Raw genomic sequence first — 11,683 nt, 5'->3', positions numbered from 1 at the left:
AATGTAAAACTTTATTACACACATTAATTTCTAACAAAGGACGTCTCTAGCATCAGTGTAACTGGGACAGGCTAGAGAACTGATGTATGTATATGGATGCTTCTCCCAAATGGGTTTTATAAAGGCAAACAAACAAATAAACAATTTCTTCTTTTATGTCTGCCTTTTTTAAAATAAATTTTCACTTTCCAACACAGGCAGTTTTGAAGATTTTTGTGTGTGTATGTATATACATAAATATCTTCCTTTCAAAGAGGTCTTGCTATCATCCCTAGTGCTAATTATTGACACCCAGCCCCCAGCTGCTGAAGTTGAATCCATAGTGAACTCTAACAGAGCAAAGATAAAAAAAACCCTAGAAATTATGAACTAAATACTCATGTTTTGTTCCAACTTGGAGATGCTTCCTTTCCAGGATTGTAGGAGTATTCTTGGATAGTCATGTTTACTGTGAGCATGGCCTGCGTGCTCTGCCCTCCTTCTTTCATTGGCTGAGTATCAGCTCTGCAATAACAAGATCGGGATTTTTGTCTCTCTACACAGGGAGATGAGAGGGCCACTTCAGTTGTCTTGGGGTGCAAAGGAAGACTAATTCATTGGGGGAGTCAAGCTACATAATAGGATATACAGCTAAAATAAAAAGTAGAAGATCAGGGTGTTAGCTACCTTGCACACAATAACTAATAGCTAGAGAAATCACTTTTCAGTGAGAGGAAAATAATCATCACAAAGAAGACAAAATAGCAAACTTCATCCACAGTAGGTAAGAAACCTTGATATTTTAAACTTTGGCCAGATGTAGTTGGTGGGATCTCTTCATTCTGGCTGAATAGTTCAAAATTGTCTTGATGTTAGAGACTGTTTTGTTTTTCACAAAATAATTACAAAAGGAATTGTGAGAGGGAGAGTGAGTATGGTAAAATAAGTAAATAAATAAATAACAAAAAAGCTCTCCACTTTGCTCAACTGAATTATGCCTCCTCTCTCCTGGAGGAACCTCATTATAGATGCTATAATCAACAAGGCAAAAAAAGCAAAAAAGCACAGGTTGGAATTTCCAATATGAGGTCATCCTGGTCATGTTTATGTATTGCTAGAAGAAGCAGTAGTACTGTAGCACAGTCCTCCTGTTGTTCATCGATTTGCTTGAGTGGGCACCAGTAACGTCTCACAACACATTGTGAGACTTGTTGTTACTGTTTTTGGCATATTGAATAAGTTACGGGTAGCTTTCAAGGCTTTGCCATGCGGACAGAGATACTCTCGTTATCTTGCCGGGCTCTCCGAGAGAGGCGGAGGAATCAAAACCAGGTCAGCCATGTGCAAGGCAAACGCCCTACCCACTGTCCTATCACTCTAGCCCAAAAGAAGCAGTATGAAATAAAAATTATTTTCTCACATCACATCTTTAAGGATACTGTTTTATTTTTTTCTTGGTGGGGATAGGGGGTGGGGGTTCCTGGATGAGTCTCAGCTATGACGAAGGATTATTCCTGAAGGTGCCTGGGAACCAAATGTGCCGGTGATTAAGCCCCCATTGGCTGAGTGCAAAGCTTACCTGTTGTCATGTCTCTCTGGCCCTTTAGGGTACTTTTCTAAGATATTTAAATAACCTCCGGTTCTTCTATCTTCCCAAATACAGAAAGCTCTGACAAAATTAAATCTGAAAGATTCAAGGATTGCATTGCAGTTGGACATAGTGCTTCCACTTTATCCATTAACTAAGAATGTTAGAGCCAATCTTTTTTAAGTGAACTGAAAATATTAGACATTACTAGATGTCTCCTGGAAAAAAATATTGTGTTTTTTTTCCTGTGCATATGACTTACCCATATTAACTGAGACAAAACTTGAAACCAAATTAAATTTGAATCCCTTTTTCTCTCCATCTTATCTTCCAAATTATTACCACATCTTTGAGCTAAATCTCCAACAAGGCCCTGAAATCCATTTCCTCCTTTATGTTCCCATTGCTCAGTTATTCTTTCTCTTTCCAACTTTATTTTTATAGAGAATTTACACATATACAGAATAGAGAGGAGTACAATAAAGCCAAATTCATCAAATATTAATGTGGAATTTATATTTAAAATTCTTTAAGCATAATTTTTAAATTTAAAGTGTTTTTATTTTGTCTCCCCAGCTCCTCGGCTCCTTTATTTTGTTGGGGCTGGAGTTATAGCACAGCTGACAGGACGTTTGCCTTGCATGCAGCTGACCTGGGTTTGAGTCCTCCGCCCTTCTCAGAGAACCCGGCAAGCTACTGAGAGTATTCTTTCCTCATGGCAGAGCCTGGCAAGCTCCCTGTGGTGTATTGGATATGCCAAAAATTGTAACAAATCTCACAATGAAGATGTTACTGGTGCCCGCTGGAGCAAATCAATGAACAACAGGAAGACAGTGCTACAGTGCTTTATTATGTCAGACTCCACATAAGGTCTTGACATTATACTTTGTTGATCTGTAGATCCCCTTTTTCTCATCTTTCTGCTAGTTGTTCACTGATTACTATTGTGATCACACTTTACTGTAGCTGTTTCCTGCTTTTATAATTTTTTTCTTTCTGACTTACTTTCCATGTTACTGATAAAGTTATAGAAAATAGATTGGATCATGTAATTATTTTCTTAAAAATGAAAACTCCAGGCTCGTCCGGCATCACTCAAGGCGCCGGAGTCCGGATGGAGGAGTCTGAGGTTTGTTCCTGGTAGATGGTAGATGATTGTGTTGGTGCCTTTACCATGGGAACCATCCGCCGTGGGATCTTCCAAGCCATCAAAGGTTTCCTCAATTCTCCAGTGGCAGTAAACCACAGACTTCGAGGGAGTTTGACAGCTATTAAAACCAAAGCTCCACAGTTGGGAGGGAGCTTCGCAGTCTGGAGAAGTCTCCTCTCCATGATTGACTACAGTCTGGTTCGGGTCCAAGGAAAGGAAGACCCATAGAACTCCATCACAAGCGGCACCTTAACAGAAGTCATCCTGGCAGCAAGACTATTTATTTTTTTAATTTTTAATTTTTTAAAAAATTTTTTATTAGTGAAACACCATAAGATACAGTTGTAGACTTACAAATTTTTGTGCTTGGGTTTCAGTTATACAATGATCCAGTACCCATCCCTCCACCAGTGCCCATCCTCCACCAAATAAAGGGTGTTGGGGAGGAGCCTCCCAGGATGGGAGATGGTATGCTGAAAGTAGACTATAGACCAAACATGATTGCCACTCAATGCCTCTTTTGCAAACCACAGCACCCAAAAGGAGAGAGAGAACATAAGGGAATGTCCTGCCACAGAGGCAGGGTGGGATGGGGGGGGCATGAGGGGTGGGAGGGATACTGGGAAACAATATTTAGACGGGCCCTGTGACCATGGTTGGCTCCACTGCGATGGATGGCATTCTCCTGGCTTTGTTCAAAGGAGCTGGTATCTTACTGATAAAGTTCTCCTCTGCACAGTTTCCGAAGACCCAGGTCTGCAGTTTGCCAAAGACCCGTCCCAGTTACCTTCAATCCAGTTGACACCCTCCCCTTTTGGTGACTACTGGCAGTATCAGTAGGACTTCTTACCCAGGATTCTGTGACAGGCTAAGCTGTAGAAGGGATTCCGGAAGATGGAGTTAGTCTGTTTTAAAAATATTGATGGGACAACTACGGCCAAACAGGCAATGAAGAGACATTCAACACTTTCCTATTTAATGAAACATGAATGGAGTGTGTGAAAGATTGTTCATTTATTTATTCACACTTGGGTTGCCTTTGTGATCAAAATACCTGTCTAATATCCTGAAAATCAAGTATGCTAAAGTGCTTAGGAATAGAAGGACCAGAGCGCTAACAGCAGTAAGATTCAGGTTGTCATTTCCTTGGACACTTCTCACCCAGTTGTGTTTCCTGTTAGTCAAACAATAAAGCAAGCTCCTGGGACTGGCTCTTTCTTTTAAGACAAATTATTAAGTTCTACTTTTCATCCTTGACTACTTAAGATCGTGAACTAAGGTTCACTGAAAGTTCCTGCATCTCATTGGTGGTAAATTATGTCTGAGATGAATTGTGCTATGCACAGTGATATTTTATGGATTGGAGACTATGGTGAAATACCTTTACTTTGAAAATCAAATATGCTTTGATTTTCTTGGTCTTGAGGATGGCAAATTAAAAAAAATGCTTTCTACTTTTGATGCACCCGTGTTTGTTCTATCCAATTCTGAGAAAGAATTATGGAGGGAGGGGATCACTAGGGAAGCTTGGTTTTCTGTGTGCGTGAAATTAAATATATTCTGTTAAAAAGTAAAATAAAAAAATAAAAACTCCAATAGATGGGGCAGAGAGATAGTACAGCGGCTAAAGCTCTTGCCTTGCATAATGTCAACACTGATTTTATTCCTGGAACCACAGATTGGTTCCCCATCACTGCCAGGAGTAATGCCTGGGCACAGAGCCAGAAGTAAACCCTGAGCACAGCTGGGTGAGCCCTCCCTCCAACTCCCCTCAAGCAAAAAAATGAATAAATAAAAAGCAAAATCAAACACTGATTTTGAAATGTTTGCACATGAAGTTCTTTTTTTTTTCAGGTTTTTATGCAGGGTACTAACAACCTTTAATGAGAAGAACTAAGCACACTTTTTCAGACAATTTTTTGTCATCTCTCCTTTGCCTTCACCCATAATCCTCTAAATATCTGCCTTACCTTCTGTTCCCAAACATCATTGTCTTTCAGAACTTTTGCTCAGTTGTTTTTATTTGCTTTTACCAGAAAAGACCTCCTCTATCTCCTTTGTCTATCAAAATCTTATGCATTCTTTTGAGGTCAGTTTAGAGTTTATTTCCTTTCATGATGCCTTTGCAAATATTCTACATCTAAATTAGTCCTGATGCAATTCTAATAATGATAATAATAACAGTATCTAAAACTATAAATGCATTACATTATTTAATGATCTCACTTACCCTATAGAAGAAATACTATTATTCTTATTTTCAGACAAGGAAATAAAATGTATAAAATGTCTAATGTGTACTCAATGTCTATTAGATCCCCATCTAATTATGTTTATCTGAATATAGTTCTGATGAATTCCCTATGATGACTTCTTACTGTAAGTCAGGTAGGCATTTGAGGAAAATGTGAGGGGAACAGAGATGTTAGAAGTAGGATAACTTTGCTTAGGATCTCACTTCTAGATAGTGACAGAGCCAGGAGTAGACTAGCTCTAGAACTAACTGAACCACTGTGCTAAGATGCTAGTAAATAAATATAGTTTTTATTTAAAAATTAGAATTAGGGGCCAGAGTGATAGTACAGCAGGTAGGCCATGTGCCTTGCACGTGGCCGATCTGGGTTTAATTCCCGGCATCCCATATGGTCCCCCAGGCACCACCAGGAGTAATTCTTGAGTGCAGAGCCAGGAGTAACCCCTGAGCATCACTGGATGTGACCAAAAAAGCAAAAAAAGAAAAAAATAGAATCATAACTTAGAGTGCATGTATATACATTTGCATGATGTGAGTAAATGTATGTCATTTTACCATTCAAAAATTTGGGATCAGCACTTGATTAATACTTTAGCACATGTTCTATGCACATATTAAACAGCAAAGTGCTTAAGGATTTAAATATCTTGTATTAACCCTTAAGTATTTGATAACTATAACAAAGAAATACTATTCAGAATGGAAAGCTATGATTTTTGAAATCTGAAATAATTCAGTATAAAAATCAACATTAACTTTACTGAAACTGATAATATTTTCATACATTAACATATGCATTATGTAGAGTAATACAGAGGACCATAGAAATAGGATATGCTAAGGAAATGGAATAATTTCCATTCTAGATTTTCATTCTTTTTTTTTAAATTTTTTTATTATTAGTGAAACACCAGATTTTCATTCTTTATTTCTCAGAAAACATTAATCTATAAGTTTATGCATATTCTTATTTTCCTTCACAAGTATTTTTATTTGTGAAATATTTTACACTTTACAATTTACAATAGGTAAATTGTCACTATGTAGGTGTATAACTTCAGTACAGTAAATATTTCTTAATAGGTGCACAAACTATTTCAATTATTCATACAGTGTTTAAAAAATAAATGTGGCACTCTCGCTGCATGCATTCAGTGGAGCTGCTTCCCTCACCCGGGATGGAGTCAATGGCAATGGGCAGATAAAGGAGGTTAGTTGGTGATCAGTTGTAGTTTATTCCAATCTAGTCTCCCTCTGCCTCCTTCTAGTCTCACCCACTTCCATATTCCTCTTCCCGGAGCAAATCATGAAGGGTTGGGCATAGCAGTTACACATAGGTGTGGTTGTACAATCGAGCAGGCTCCAGTAATGTCTTCATTCGTCCCATCCCTGAGATTTTAGTAGCTTCTTCTTCCTAGTCTTCCCAATGATTGGAGGCTCTTTCAGGGTCAAAGGAATGAGACCCGTTATTGTTACTGTTTTGGATATACCAAATACGTCACAGGTAGCTTGCCAAGCTCTGCTGTGTGGGCAGGATACTCTCAGTAGCTTGCCAGGCTCTCTGAGAAGTCTGTGTGTATATATATATATATATATATATATATATATATATATATATATATTTCCCTCTGTGATTTGTTGCCTACTGTCTGAGCCCCAGCAAATATGGTGTGGTAACCATGAGTAGGGAGTGTTTTATTATGTGTGTGTGTGGCCTGAACATGTGGAAAGCAACCTAGAGCTTGGCAGCAGTTGGGTAGTGGAGGTAAGCTGCCAGGGCTGGGTCCCTTGGGGTGGGGAGGGCTCTCACCCGTCCCCCTCTGGGAACCCCAAGTGAAAATACCCTAGTGCGGAGTCCAGTAGCATCGTTATGGGGGCCTCATTTTATGCTCCCTTCCTGGAGAAGCAGCCGTATGATTCTACTTCTTAATAATATTAGTCACTTTGTATAGACACAGTAAGAAATATATTAAGCTTATAGAGTTACTCTCCTTGGGACATCTAACTATAAATCCAAGACTAATAGTCCTTGGGCCAGATTAGTCCTTCCTAAACTCAGCAGGGTCCTTATATAGTTGTTTCTTTTTGAATCATGACAGAATTTGTCCATGACTATGCTCTTAACTTATAGTTAAGTTTTATGGTGCTAAGCCTATCCCATTTCAATGCTAGGGTAGCTTACAGCTTGCCCTGGGTACATCCAGTCCCTTTGTTGGGACCCTACTTTTGGGGTTGTTCAGAACTAAGGGCAACTGAGGCTTAAGTTAAGTACATATGACAGATGTGCAGGGGCTAATTCTATTGGAATCAATTAACTTCCAAGTTACATAAACTGTCTTCCTGTGTCTATACCAAAGAGACATTGCTCTAAAGTAAACTATGCAAAGCACATAAGGGAAAGAGAAAAGCAATATTCACTTACAAATAAAAAATCCAAAGTCCTTAGAAGAATCTGAGCTTACAAATCACTTTACAAGTCACCTTACAAGTATGATTTAGGAATATAGGTGAGTCACAGATAGGGGAAGCAGAGCACAGAGGAGAAGCTAAAGATAAACACAGAAGAATGGGAGCACCTCCGGAGCACTGTGATGGGTGTAACCCAATTGAGGCAGGGGTGGAGGAGAAAGGATGAACCAATGTTAAATCTAATATATATAGAACTATAATCCAACAATACAGAGATCAACACTAAAACTTAAAATAGAATTGAGAAGATTAGGGAATAAATTTGAAATTGTTTTTGAGACTCCCACTTAATAAAGAAGTAAAGCAGGGAAGATTTCTCAGGATCTGAGATTATAATTCATCTGAATTAAAATGGATAATAAGACCATAGATTCATTCTTTAGGGATGATTGAAAAGCAAGATGGATGCCGTTTACTTTGATCTTAGAGTTTTACAGAAATTATGCTGTCAAGATATTATCTTTTAAAATAATAATTAAAATTATATATTTAAGTAACATCTCCATTGGAGACTTTGTTGTTACTGTGTCTGGCATATCGAATACTCTCGGTAGCTTGCCAGGCTCTCCGAGAGGGGCGGAGGAATCGAACTCGGGTCGGCCATGTTGACCGCTTGTAAGGCGAACGCCCTACCCACTGTGCTATCGCTCCAGCCTTGAAGAACTTCACAAGTAAGGAATATGGGTCAAAAGTGATTGAAAGTATTTTTAATCTCAGAACTACAAAATTCCTTGATGACATTCAGCGTGAAGGTTGTGTAATTCTAACCTCTGTGTCTTTTCAAAGTAAGACCTATGACATGGAAAGGCTTTCAAGACCTAGCCACCATTATGGAACTTAAAGCCCTAATTATTATGTCTTCATTTTGCAGAACAAATTTTCTAATTTTTCATAACTTTTGCAAGTGTAATATTCTTTCCTCTAATAGGACTTCAAATCAGAACAACGTTGGTATCATGAATGAATAACAACAACTATGAGAGCTAAATTCTGCTCTATTCTCTGCCTTTTATTCCTAGCATCCCATAATAATTACATCTGGATCATTTTCACGTACTGTTACAGACACTTCTATATTTATTCATAACACTTCTATCTCCTAAGCTTCCTAATGTTAGGGTCTGGAATCGACCACCTCTCAAGGACAGAGAACAGAGCCGATAATGCAAATAACACAGCAAGGTTTATTGTTCCAGCTAGCCTGGATCCAAGCATCCACCCAGTGCAGCGGGTTTCAACAAGGACCTCAGCTCTAGATTCAGCAAATTCTTATGCTTTCATTTCAGCAGGTAGGCATTACTTAGCAATTTTCTATTACCTATTGCCTACCTACATATCTGTTGTTGTTTTGGCCCACAACATCCAACCCACTTCCCGACAGTTACATTCTGGGGACCTAATCTCATTCTGGGGGCCTAATATATCTTTGACAAAAGCATCTGGTACTTCTGCTTCTCTTATTCCTGGAAGAGGCCTAAGTCACTCAGAGGCCACAGAGCCTGTCATGTCAGTTTTCCAGCTAAGTGGGTCCTAACCTTAAGGGGTGCAAGCTCCATAGGAACAAAACTTACGTAGCTCACCAGTCTTGAGTCTAATAAATAGAAGTGAAATTAAGTAAAACTACTTAAGTGATAGTTTGCTAAGGATGGAAAGATTTGTGGTTGTATGTGCCCATACCTGTTTGGTTGTGGTAAGGACAACTATAAGCATTTCTGTTTATATTAAAATAAATAAAAGTGATTGGTTAGTAGATAAGGAAGTCCTTTTGTGGACATCTCACATGATTTCTCATTGATGACTGTTGTTGCTTTGATAGCAGTTTGTTAAACTACTTTGTGGTATTATTGGGTTCAATATTACAGATATTCTGACCCAATAGGAATGTTATATTTTGAAGAAGGAATGTTAGATAACAGCAGTTTCAATTATGCTACACTTTAAAAGAATATGAATTAATACTACAAAGATGTTCGTTGTCAGACATATTTTGGTTTCTATGCCTTTGAGAAACTTTGAATCTAGTTATGATGACTAATAATTTTGTGTGAATCTAAACAACTTCTTGAAATGTCATATGAAAATAGCCATAGAAATCATAAACAACCCAGGACTTGCAAACTAAAGGTATTGTGGAAATAATATATTCAAATAGAAAAGATGCTTTCCTGAAGCAATTCTGGGCATCAGTATAAGTCATTTGTATTTGTAATAGTGAATCCAAAAGATGAAAGGAACCCAAGATTAGCATGACTGAAGGCAGATGCAAAGAGGAAGGTAAAGTTCAGTTAAGCTTTTAGAAGTTCAAGCTTCTCCTGGAACTTTTTTCTCCCCCAGAAATGTTCTTCTCTGCAAAAAGGGGGAAGATGAAGGTTCAAAGTTTCTGGCCTACAGCCTAGACTTCATTCCTTGACTCCCTTTTCTCCCTTTTGGCTAATCTTCAAACACCACAAAAAAACGGAAGGGTTGAGGTCTTTCTTAAATATAGCTTCTCAATAGTTGATTTTCATACTTGCTTTTTTCTGTAGAACTTTGGTGTTAATGTGACACTCTAAATCTGTCTTTCTAAATTCCAAACAATCTTGGAACTCTACAGGTTATAGTTTAGGATTCTCTCAAATCTGTGTCCGTTTGTTTTAAAGAATGAGAAATGTATGGCTTAGCCGTTTTGAAAACTATCAAGAGAAAGTATTTGCCTCTGCTTGATTTAAGAAAGTCTGCAGTTATAGGAAACTAAAGTGGGTAAGAGAAAGTGGAGGTATGGTGAAAACAAGCTCCCAGTTCGTGTTGAGTGAAAGAAATTTTAAAAGTAACTTTTTTCTCTTTCTTGATGAAATCTATGAGTAAATCCTTCTTCTAGCAAATTATTTTTAGTATATTCATTTTATAATGACCATAAAAGGGAAAGCATCACCAAAGAGCCTCAGTCCTTACTTTTTATTCACTGTGTTTTGTCAGTTTATGCAACTTTGATTTTATTTCCACACAAAAGGGAGGATTGTAGGTAATAAATACTAGTTTTCTGTACTTCTCCCAGAAGAAACATACCTCCGCTACCTGTTCCCATCTGCTGAACAGAAAATTTTAAAAAAATGGCTTTGAGATGTAGAAAAATCTTGTTTTTCTTATGTGTTACTACATACACTGGAAGGGGTATCATTTTACAATGAAGATATTTTTCTGAAGTTGACTCATCCTTAGGCACTTGGTAATGAGATAACATCCCCAATCTCTGCTGTGAATCCTAGTACTAAACTCTTTCAGAAAGGGTCCTATTCATGTTTTGGCGATACTTCTACAAGAGGGAATTTATTACTTTTTATTTCCATGCACCCATCCTTTATGGACCAGATGCTGTACATCTAAAAGTTCAACTTGATGACTAATGTCTAAGCTTTCAGAAGTATTTTCCTCCTCCCATCTCTGAATTCAGAGAGGTTAGGAAAGGCCATGTGTTGATCTAGTCCAGGGTCCTCAACTATTTGTAAAATGCCTTTAAATGGGTGTCCTTAGTATCCTCTAAACTCTGTCTGTAGCCAGAAGTCTTAGGAGACAAAGAAACTCTGCTGTCCCCTAAAATAGCTGCCATAAAGAGAGGATGTTGGCCCTGGGAGTAAAATCGTTCTACCTAGGAGCTTGATGCAACAAGGCATTGTCTCTAAATACTGGAAAGGCAGTCACCCTGAAACAATGGGGCAAATTAGCATACATCAAGCCCAAGGCTTTTAGCCTCACACTCCACAAATACTATGCAAGCTCACAGTGACGAATGCTTGGTGCTTGCTGGGAGGTCAACACTTAGAATCTTTCTTGGGAAGGCAACATGTCAGATTTCAGACACTTTGCCTGCAAATGGGCTTGAGTTGCTCAAAGGGAGGGCTTTTTGATCCAAATAATACAGTCCATTTACATGAAAAGATGCCGCTTTCAATGACATGATTAATTTCGGAAATACCTGGCATCTGAATGAAGCTGAGACTTCAAGAAATGAGTGATGATGAGAAAAGATAATTAGGCAATGTCAAGAGTCAGTGCTTTACTTGGTGACTGAGGAGCTGGCCTGTCTAGATTATCACATACTCATTCCAAATAGAAATGAAAGGTCTTTGTGGGAAGTTGGGGATGATCAACCTATAGTTACATATAAACTCTACTGGGCTCATGTTTCCCTGGGTTTTACTCATCATGACCAATGGGCAGTCCATGCTTACCTTCAATGACTTCTCAGTAAATCCTACACAAAGCT

The 11,683-nt window shown here is 38.3% G+C and overlaps 1 pseudogene; it reads left to right on the top strand.

Moving 5' to 3' along the window:
* The first annotated feature begins 2,681 nt into the window (after positions 1–2,681).
* On the top strand, positions 2,682–3,557 carry LOC130036520 (mitochondrial import inner membrane translocase subunit Tim17-A-like; annotated as a pseudogene).
* The last annotated feature ends 8,126 nt before the right edge of the window (positions 3,558–11,683 follow it).

This window comes from Sorex fumeus, unplaced genomic scaffold, assembly GCF_029834395.1.
Source record: "Sorex fumeus unplaced genomic scaffold, SorFum_2.1 ptg000006l, whole genome shotgun sequence".
Taxonomy (NCBI): domain Eukaryota; kingdom Metazoa; phylum Chordata; class Mammalia; order Eulipotyphla; family Soricidae; genus Sorex; species Sorex fumeus.
The sequence above is the reverse complement of the archived record's forward strand: the minus strand, read 5'-3'. Positions and strand labels throughout refer to the sequence as shown.